At 38.8% G+C, this 11,577-nt stretch overlaps 1 pseudogene across 1 annotated transcript; it reads right to left on the reverse strand.

Moving 5' to 3' along the window:
- Window positions 1–5,765: 5,765 nt before the first annotated feature.
- Window positions 5,766–10,269, reverse strand: LOC148081091 (uncharacterized; annotated as a pseudogene). The gene is made up of 2 exons (XR_015710860.1): window positions 10,041–10,269; window positions 5,766–7,726 (listed from the first exon to the last, which is right to left on the reverse strand). The product of XR_015710860.1 is annotated as an uncharacterized LOC148081091 (transcript).
- Between the last annotated feature and the right edge of the window lie 1,308 nt (window positions 10,270–11,577).

Genomic DNA, 11,577 nt, shown 5'->3' on the forward strand with positions numbered 1-11,577 from the left:
CTGTAGCTCTATTGATTTCACGTGTTATATGTTATAAAGTTACAGTATCTCTGTCACATTGTGTCGTGATTCATAAATGCAGCCATTATATTTTATAGTATATATTACATATTATAAGGTAAGGTAAGGTAAAACTTTATTGATCCCTCAGGAGGTCTCCTTTGGGAAATTGTTTTTTTTCCAATAGCCAGCAATTTTTCATAAACAATAAAAAATAATAAAAAAAAAAAAAATAAGAACAAGAACATAAAGAAAAAGAACAAGATGACACAATCTAAGTCTAAAGATAAAGATAAAGAACATAGATCAAAGAAAAACAACAAAGACAAAGGATACAAAGACTAACATAGAACAGAACATCCAGATACTTTCACTCCACTCCTGCCCCCGAATTGTACAATTTAATAGCACGAGGAATGAATGAGTAAGTAAGTAAGTAAGTAATTTTTATTTGTATAGCGCTTTTCTAGACCAGGGTCACAAAGCGCTTAAACAATCAAAACAATATTCAATAAAGTATGTACTTTAAAGATCAAAATAAAACTGATAACAACACAGGAGTTCCAGAAAATCAAGGAAAAGCCTGAACAAATAGAAACGTCTTAAGATGTTTCTTAAAGGAGTCAGTAGATCCATCAAGCGCAAAGAGAGAGGAAGATCGTTCCAAAGCTTAGGAGCAACAGTCTGGAAGGATTTCTCTCCTCTGGTCCTGAACCGTGTGCGAGGAACCAAAAGTAGATTCTGATCCACAGACCTCAGAGCCCGAACCCTGAGTCTATTTGTTTTGCACCTGGGAAGGAGCATTCATGCACTCATTCTGCTTCTCTGCTCACTGATTACAGTGCTGAGAGGATGACTGTCATCATCTATGATGGACAGTAGTTTGTTCAATGATCTCCTCTCCGCAACTGTCACCAGTGAGTCCAGCTTCATTCCAACCACAGAGCCAGCCCTCCTGATCAACCTGTCCAACCTGTTGACACTCCTCTTGGACACATTTCCACACCAACACACCACAGCATAGAACATGACACTGGCCACCAGAGACTGGTAGAACATGCAGAGGAGCTTCTTGCAGATGTTAAATGATCGAAGCCTCCTCAGAAAGTACAGTCTACTCTGAACCTTCTTATACACATGGTCTGTGTTGCAGGACCAGTTTACTGTCCAGACACACACCGAGGTACTTATAGTTGTCAACTATCTCCACCTCGTCGCCTCTAATGGACGCTGGACGTGGCTTTGTCCTGGACCTCCCGAAGTCCAAGACCAGCTCCTTGGTCTTTGAGGTGTTCAGCTGCAAGTGGTTCCTCTCACTCCAGTCCACAAAGTCACTTATCAGACTCCTGTACTCGTCTTCGCTGTTGTCCCTGATGCATCCAACAATGGCAGTGTCGTCAGCATACTTCTGGACGAGACTCAGCTCTGAGTTGTAGCAGAAGTCTGAAGTGTAGATGGTGAAGAGGAGAGGGGCCAGTACTGTCCCCTGAGGTGCTCCTGTACTGCACACCACAGTGTCAGACTTGATATCCTTCAGCCTGAGATACTGTGGTCGATCAGTAAGATAGTCCGTAATCCAGGAGACCAGAGCAGGGTCCACATGCATCTTAGTCAGTTTGTCCTGCAGCAGAGTGGGTTGGATAGTGTTGAAGGCACTAGAAAAGTCCAGGAACAGGATTCTCACTGAACCGCTTCCTTTATCCAAGTGGGAGTAGGTCCGATGCAGGAGGTGAAGGATGGCATCTTCCACACCAACTGCTGGCTGGTAGGCAAACTGCAGGGGGTCTTGCGCGTGCTGGACTTGTGGCCTGAGATGTTTGAGGACCAGCCGCTCCAGTGTCTTCATCAGCTGCGAAGTCAGTGCCACCGGTCTGTAATCGTTCAGCACACTTGGTCGGATCTTTTTAGGGACTGGAACGATACAGGAAGTCTTCCACAGAGTTGGTACTTTCCCCAGCCGTAGACTGAGGTTGAAGACATGCTGGAGTGGCTCAGCTAGTTCAGCAGCGTAGGTCTTTAGCAGTCGAGCAGACACCTTATCAGGACCAGCAGCCTTCCCTGGACGAATCCTCCGAAGTACATCCTGTACCTGGAGTGAGGTGAAGCTGGGAAGTGGTTGTGTGGAGCTGGGGGGGGCACAAGAAGGTGGGGCAGGTCCTCAGGCGGGCAGCAGTGAGGGTGAGGTGACCTGCTCAAACCTGTTGAAAAAGTTGTTCAGTCCATTTGCCTCCTCCACCGTGTCCACTGCAGTCAGAGAGGCCTTGGTCTTGTGTCCAGTGATGGTTTTAACACCATCCCAGACTCTCTTATTTCTTCTCGGCTCAGCTTCTCCTCCAACCTCCTCCTGTACGTGTCCTTTGCCTCCTTCAAGCATCGCTTCACATCCTGCTGAGCTGACCTCATGGCGTCCCTGTCCCTGCTCCTGAATGCCACTTTCTTCCTGTTAAGGACATCCTTGACCTCCTTTGTTACCCACGGTCTATTATTAGGGTAACAGCGGACAGTCTTAGTAGGGGCGACAACGTCCAAGCAAAAATTTAAATAATCCGTTAGACAGTGTGTCTGACCCTCGATGTCCTCACCATGAGACTTCAGCAGCACATCCCAGTCTGTTGTTTCAAAGCAGTCTCTGATGGCGTCCTCCACAGCTGGTGTCCACTTTCTGATTGTCTTAGTGGTCACAGTCTGTCTCTGCACCAGAGGAATGTACTGTGACTGAAGGTGGACCAGGTTATGATCGGACCTTCCAAGTGGAGGAAGAGGTTTGGCTCTGTAGGCGTCCTTCAAGTTGGAATAAAGAAGGTCAATTGTCCTGTTATGCCTGGTGGGACAATCCACAGCCTGATGGAAAGTAGGCAGAGTAGAGTCCAGGTCGGCATGATTAAAGTCTCCAGAGATGATGATAAACGCGTCAGGATGTTGATTCTGAAGTCGAGCTGTCATTGTGTGCATCTTCTCACAGGCAGATGCAGCCGCAGTGCTCGGAGGAATGTAAACACACAGCGCGATCACGTGACTGAACTCACGCGGTAGATAATATGGACGCATGCTGACAGCCAACAGTTCTAAATCTTGACAACAAGAGACTTTCTTCACAGTAACGTGTCCCGGACTACACCAGCGTTTATTCACGTACATGATCAGACCTCCTCCTCTGCGCTTCCCACAAGCGTCTGAGTCTCTGTCCGCTCTGACGGAGCTGAAACCAGGCAGATCCACGTGTGAGTCCGGAGTCAGTGAGTGAGCCACGTCTCCGTGAAGATCAACAAGCTGCTCTCTCTGTAGATCCGCTGGTTGTTGAGGGCAGACAGCTCGTCCATCTTATTCGTCAGTGAATTGACGTTCCCCATCGTGATCGTTGGGATCGTTGGTCTGTGACGTCTCCGATTGTCCGTTAGCTTAGCCTTTAGCCTCTTCCCTGCCCGACAGCCTCTGTTACGGCGCTGAAGTTCGATCGGGATCTCGTGGCGATCTCCAGCCCGTTCCATTGACTTCAGCGATAGTAGATCCTCTCTTGAGTAAACAAGACGATTCTCCCCATGTTCAAAAGTATCCATTTAAAAAATTACAGAATTTTTTTTAATAAAAAACAGAAAATTATAGAAATTGCTGCGCAGCTACTGGAGAGGCAGCCGTCCTCGTCGTCGCCTTTAATCTTTAATCATTCATTTCATTTCAGAGCAACTAAAGTAATAAGTGTAAAACCTGGTCATGATGAGGAACTTACTGCATCTTGGAGAGAAGAACATTTACGACATGTCAGGAGAGTTGGAGTTTATCATTAGTTGACCTTTAACACCACCACACTTGACAGACAAGGAGGCAACAATAATATCTTTGGTAGATCAGACTCATCATCTCAGCATGGAAGATATTTTACACTGTAATCTGGAAATGAACATGAAAATAAAAAATAAATTAATCTCATTTGTCCTCAATGTGGTGAATCTTTGACTGTGATTGCAAAACTAAACCTTTTACCTGCTCTCAGTGTGGTGAATGTAATGCACATACTCACATGTTAAATAAATCTGCTTAGATATTCACAGTGTGAGTTTACTATCATAAAGACCATCCATTCATCCTCCACCTCATAAAATACTCATCCTCTTCCCCTTTGGCCCAAATAGTCCTAACTCCTGTGATGTACCTTAAGGAACACAGAATAATTCCTTATCCAATGTAACAAATTGGTTTGTCAAAATCCCATATATAATGTTAGCATGTGTGAACTACCTGACGACATCTTATTTGTAGAAACATAGAAAGTACAGAACGTGCCTCCAGATAACTGCAGACGCAGCTGCATTAAGTTGACTCTTCAGGGGAAACTAACTCATAAGTAAAAACACTCAAACGTAGGCTGCTGACAGTTACACCTGGTGTTGAAAATGAGCAGCTTACACAACTATGATAGTATAAGTAGAAATAATAAAGGATGAGATGACAGTCAGACATTGAGAAAAGCACATAGTTGTACGTTTGTTATTTCTCTCTTCTTGCAAGGAAAACTAAATGTCTGTACTTTATTTATCTTTACAGTCCAAGTCAGATTTCTAACCTGATACTCTGCCTGTGGAAGGACAAAATAATGATGAACACTCCTGGTCTTTATACAACAGATTTAGAAATTTAAAAAAATGACTACACAGATTTTTTTAACTACACAAATCATACAGAGATGGCCTTTATATTACATGAGCATAAAATGTTATTATGACCTAAACAGTCATTTTCTTGTGAACATGATCCCAGGATTCTTGAACTCTTCACCTTGGGAAAGGATTCCATCAGTCACCTGGAGAAGTTCCCCCCCCACACCTTATTCTGACTGAGAACCATAGACTTTGATTGAAAGGTTCAGATTTCCATCCCTGTTGCTTCACAAAAGTTTGTGAAGCGCTACCTAGAGAGCTGAAGCTGAAGGTCAGATATGGTCTGTGATGAGGTCACTTAACCTACCTGTGGTGGTGAATGATCAATATTGATCATTATTGTGTCTCTGAAGTGAACTTATCAACAAGTGATCAGCGACATGGATCTGAGCAGTAAAAAAGTACATATGATGCCTTCAAACCTGTCGGGAAGTTTTCATGTTTTACCTGTAATTTTCATTCTTGATATTCAGGTAAAGGCCTCTAGTCATTTGTGCATGTATGATTGGTCAGTGATTCTAAACACTTCTCGTGCCACATGGTAGTCGTGGAAAGTTACCGGAGTTTGGTCGTCTACAGAGAATCTGTTTATCAGTTGAATTAAGCAGATGTGTCCTTGGTTCCCAGAGACTTGCTGGCTTGCTTTTTCTTTCTCAGTGTGAGTGTCGACGTGACCTGTACTGAAGAATTTGGGTTGTTACAGTGAATAGATTTTAATGCAAGACAATGATTATTTAATATGAACTAAATATGAAAGATGATCAGTTATTAAATGATTATTTGAAATGTGTGTTAAATCTAGATGATTGATTAAAGTAAAGTTTTCACTGAGAACCGAGAATATGATTCAGAATATGGACCACGATCTCAAGGTTGTTTGTTGACCATTGCCCAGGCATATTGAAGCAGCTTCAGCACAAACATCCGCGACGGTATTTCAGACTCAGAAAACTGTATAGGTCAGAGGTGGATCACTCTTCCTGTCCAGTTCCTTGCACTGAGACATCTTAGCTTAAAACTTCAATTCATCCTTCACACATGCAACAGAAAACAATATACAATGTTATTAATGCAGAATGTTGTTAAGTAAAATAATTGATACAAATATTTTAGTCAACATTTTTCCATCACTTTTATTCTGCACTGACAACAATAAATTGACATGTTGTATTTACAACATTGTCAATAACAGTTTATAATTCTGAATTAAAAATAATTCTGTGTTTCTCAAGGTAAACTATGGGAGGTGGTCCCATTATAACGTAAAAAAAAAAACTTCTTAACAAGGAACATTTGTTCTAAAGTGGAGGCGATACCTTTAGTAATTACCTGAGGCTTTGAAGGCACTACAAACAGAGGAGAGGCTTTTCTCTTTCGAGTTTTCATGTGTGTGTTCATATTTCCTCTCTGAAGATTTTAAAATATGTTTTTTTCAGGGCCAGTGGACAAGCAGATCAATGACCAGGCAAATCATTATTTTCTAACTCGTGAATACTCGTTTGTTTCATTAGAGCCCAACTCTGTTCAAAGGACTTATCACTGAGAGCAGGTATACGGTCTTCATCCTGTGTGAGTTCTCATATGTGCCTTCAGATTCCCACTCCGAGTAAATGATTTACCACACTGTGAGCAGGTAAAAGGTTTTTCTCCAGTGTGAGTTTTCATGTGAATCTTCAAACTCCCACTCTGAGTAAATGATTTACCACACTGTGAGCAGGCAAAAGGTTTTTCTCCAGTGTGCGTTCTCATGTGTATCTTTAACTTCCCACTCTCAGTAAAGGATTTAACACACTGTGAGCAGGAAAAAGGTTTTTCTCCAGTGTGCGTTCTCATGTGTGACTTCAAACTCCATTTCTCAGTAAAAGATTTACCACACTGAGAGCAGACAAAAGGTTTTTCTCCATTGTGAGTTCTCATGTGTTTTCTCAAACTTTGTGCACTTGCATAACAATTACCACACTGTGAGCAAATGAAAGGTTTTTCTCCAGTGTGAGTTCTCATGTGTGTCTTCAAACTCCCTTTCTCAGTAAAAGATTTACCACACAGAGAGCAGACAAAAAGTTTTTCTACATTGTGAGTTCTCATGTGTTTTCTCAAACTATCTGCCCATGCATAACAATTACCACACTGCGAGCAAATGAAAGGTTTTTCTCCAGTGTGCGTTCTCATATGTATCTTCAAACTCTCTCCATGAGTAAATGTTTTACAACACTGAGAGCAGGTAAAAGGTTTTTCTCCAGTGTGTGTTCTCATATGTGACTTCAGATGTTCACTCTGACTAAAAGATTTACCACACTGCGAGCAAATGAATGTTTTTTCTCCAGTGTGAGTTCTCATATGTATCTTCAAACCCCGTCTCTCATTAAATGATTTACCACACTGAGAGCAGACAAAAGGTTTTTCTACAGTGTGAGTTCTCATGTGTACGTTCAGGTTCACTCTCTGTTTAAATGATTTACCACACTGTGCGCAGGTAAAAGGTTTTTCTCCAGTGTGAATTTTTACGTGAACCATCAGATTCTTCTTCTTTACAAAACCTTTTCCACAATGAGAACAACTTAAAGGTCCTAGAGAGCAGACTTTTATGTGTTTACTTAGTCCAGGTTTTGAAGAACATTTCTTCCCACATCCAGAGCAGATCAGTGATTTGTGATCTTCATCTTTCTTCTCACTGACATGAACTTTTGGAATCTCCACAGAGTTTGAACCTGACTGAGTGCTACTGGTTTCTCTCCAGTCTTCACTGTCATCAGTGTCAGATTCAGAAGACAGCCCCCTCTGGTGGTCAGGATGGAGAGGTGTATGCAAGTAGCTGGCGGGTTCTGGTCCTCCACAGTTGTCTCCATCATCTTCTGCCTTCATTTGTGGAGTCAGGTTGTTGGTGTCATCATCATATTCATTCTTCACATCAACAGGAGTGTGGAAGAACTGGGAGGCATTTTCTTCTTCATCTTGTATATTCTCCGCCTCTTTTTCTTTAATGAGTTCATGTTCTTGTTCCTCCTGAATCAGACTGAAGCTGCACTTCTGTTCCTCAACTTCTTCTTTGATCACCAGCAGCTGCTGAACATCTGCAGGAACACAAACACACCTGAGTCACTGACCAATCAAATATTGATGAACTCTTGTTGGTGTTGTATCAGTAGCAAGGTATATATTTGAAATTCACAAGTCAGTGATTACATTTTACAGTTATTAAGCATCTCGTAATACTGTCATGTTATATCATTTATCACTGCTAGGAAAGTCTGATCCCGGTGTAATATCTGTGTTATCAGTAAGATTAAAAATAATCATTGGATTGTATTTTTACGTACACACAGACACTTTATTGATCCTCAAAGGAAAAACTATCCATTTATCTACATATGTTATAAGATCAGGTCTAATGGAAGAAAATTACTTTAACATAAGTTAAATATTGAGTTTAATTCTCAGCAAATTTACAAGCTTAGAGGAAAAATGTACACATTTACACTCGTCTGAACTCCTTTATAACAGTGTGATCTATGTCAAAAAATATTTTAAAAGAACGATTATAAACTATTAATAAAGTCTCAATTGATGTTTTCATTGCATTTTGTTTCTCATCACGAAAAGGGAAATTATTGGGATTTATTTAGAAGAAATTGCATTTTTTCACAGGAAATCTTGTAAAAACTGTAAAGAGGGTTGAGAATCTTATCAGGTCCTTCCTCGTCCTCCTTTATCCACATCCACACCTCTCCTGTCATTCAAGTCAGAATGAAGGTTGTGTTAGGATATGACAACTTTACTGTAATCTATCATCTAGATTCAACACACATTTAAATGAATCACTTAAATAACTGATAATAATAATAATAATAATAATAATAATAATAATAATAATAATAATAATAATAATATTTCACGTTTAATTCATATTAAAACAATCATTGACTCTGTTTCTAAATTCACATGCACAGGTCAGATAAAAGTCTTTCTCACACTGAGAGCAAAGCAATATGCAATCTGATGAATTTCTGATGAATTCAATCTGAAAATCTCAGTAAACTGAGAACCTGTGTGAGAACTCGCACTGAAAGACATCTTTGCGTTCTGGCACTTGAAGACATCTGCGATAGATCTCTCTGCTTGCTAGCGCCGTGACCCTTGGCGTGGACTGCTGGTCTGAAGGTCGATTCGATTCCAAATTATTGTTTTCAACTCTTCTTTATTTTCTTCCCTTCATTGTTTTTCTCTTAAGTATTTGGGTTGGTTTTGGTAATAATTATCTTTTCTCTTTAATAAGTAACATTCTTTGTTGACAATAGTTATTTTACTATTATTCCTGTTTCTTTATTAAGGTATATATGTATATATGTATAGTTAATTAGTGGTATCATTTGGTTAAGAAGAAAAACAATATATATATATACAGTATATACTGTATATATATATATATATATACTGTATATAAAAACACACATATTTGCCTTAGTGCCCTAAAATGTATGCTCTTCTTTAAGGCAAGACTTTTGGTGTTTTGTGTATAGATAATACTTCTTATCTGAAACAAGTGTGTCATTGACTGCTTGCACATGTGTGTACGTTTGTTGATATCAGTTCCTGTTTTTGTCTCTTCTTCTACTCTCAATTTCTGATCTTTGGTGTTGTGTTTGCTGTGCTGCCCCCTGCTGGTTATCTCTTAGCTATATATTTATTTATATATATATTTATATATATAAACACACATATTTGCCTTGGTGCCCTTAAATGTATGCTCTTCTTTAAGGCAACACTTGCCTTGACCTTAAAATGATTAAATTCGAAGCCTGCATATAACAGTATTATTATTGTATCAATGCTGGTATTGTTTTTCTGCCTTAAGTGTGAGAAATGCATTTGGGGAGATGTTTCTGTGCCAGAACATCAGTTGTAATTATGAAGTTATTACAAAATGTTTAAAAATAATTGAATGGAAACATAGATTTCAAAGAGAAATTCGAAAACATAATGAGTGTAGAATGATAATATTGGTGATCTTTTTAAGTGAATACATTTACCATCAGAGTTGTAACTAGTAGGAGTTAATACAAAATGTATTGAATATTGCATGAAAATATTTCCAAAAACTAAAACAAGTAAAACAATACAGTCAAATGTTAAAAAACAACAATTGTAGTGGCATTATATAAAGGTTTCGTATTCGTGAAAGAAATACGTTTGAAAAGTAATTTGTAGACGGTCCCTTATCTGGTGTCTCGGCTGCGGAGGCTTTTTGGAGGGTTTAGTTCGCAGCTAGTGTCACAGTGATCACAATACTTTGGTTTCATTTGAATGACTCGTATACAAACGTTTCAGCGCGTAAAGACGGAACGTTAATAGCAAAGCAACTTGACTTGTGTACAAGTCTGTACGAACCTGGTTTCTTGGTCACCATCTCCAGCAGGGTTCTGTCTCTTTCTAGCTCTCGTTCATAGCAGAGAAGTTTGGAGAGAAAACTTGGCAGCAGATGATCGTCGACTGCAGTTATCAGCCGCTGCTTGAAGGAATCTTTCAAGCTTGAAAGTCTGTCCATGTTCATCCAACGTGTGATCCACGAACAAAGAAACTTCTACTGGTCAGAGAAGAAAGTGGAGAAAAAGGCAGAGTCAGTACAGGATTCACAGTGGGATGTGCTCACTTCCGCATGCGGAAAGGAAATGACGTCACAATGACCGTCATTAGGCTGTGTTATTTATTAAACTAAATAAGATGCAATTTTATTCTTTTATATATTAGTTTTTTTCAAAACATTTCTTCAACTAACTTAAAACAAATGATTTAAGCGATTAATATATACTGGAAAAATTACACACAAGGAGGAGGAAAAAAGTAAATAAGTGTTATTTGTATATGTAAATGAATAATAAATACAAAATACATTTGTTAATGCATTAGAACCACATTACAGTATGACATTAGGAGATGGATCTCTCGTGAATTCATTGCTCTGTGACCCTGGTCTAGAAAAGCGCTATACAAATAAGAATTACTTACTTACTTACTGACCTTTTTTGTGAACTTGAGATAAACTCAGTGGAGTTACCTGTTACCAACTTAACATGGAATATAATGTCTTTCTGTGCCTGGAACTCCTTGAAAGGTTTTCCATTTTCCATTAGTTTCAAACAGACAAACGCCTTTTAGAAATATAACCTATTAAAAAGTATGTGTGTTAGTTGCATCAATACTTTGTTTGTTTTTGTGTATTGTCTAATTAACTTCATATGATCCACTCTTCTGTTAAGCATCGACACTGAGCATCAAAGCCTCTCACCTTCCTGACCATGGAAAATTGTAGGATCCAATGTTGTAAAACATTAGAGCGAAGACAGTTGTTTATTTACAGAAGTTGTTTTATTTATTATTATGGTTTGTTAATATAAATAAATGTGATTGTGTTCTTGTACACACTGAATATGTATGTTTTTATGTCTGCATACAGTAATTGTTCTTTAGTTGGAATATTCTGTTATTATTTAATCTACAACAATTTAATTTATTTAGAATAATCAGTGTAGTTATACTAAAAGGCCACTAGATGGTAGTATTGTGTTTAAAAAATGAACCTAAATGAAATTGAATTAACTACGAGCGTTGATTAAACTTAATATTTTTCACATCATCAAATGCTACTTTAGAAATAACTGAATACTAATTTAGATAATAATGGGATCAATTATTTTCAAACAAATGTCTTGTTTGTATCGCAGTTAGTCAAAGTTTATATTAAGATTAAATTATTCTCTGTCCAAACATTTATCTATGATCCGTTTGATAAAGAAATCATTTAAAAAAAATGACTACACTGATTGTTTTAACTACACAAATCATACAAAGATGGCCTTTATATTACATAAGCATAAAATGTTATTATGACCTAAACAGTTATTTTCTTGTGAACATGATCCCAGGA

This window comes from Callionymus lyra, chromosome 4, assembly GCF_982586985.1.
Source record: "Callionymus lyra chromosome 4, fCalLyr1.hap1.1, whole genome shotgun sequence".
Classification (NCBI taxonomy): Eukaryota; Metazoa; Chordata; class Actinopteri; order Syngnathiformes; family Callionymidae; genus Callionymus; species Callionymus lyra.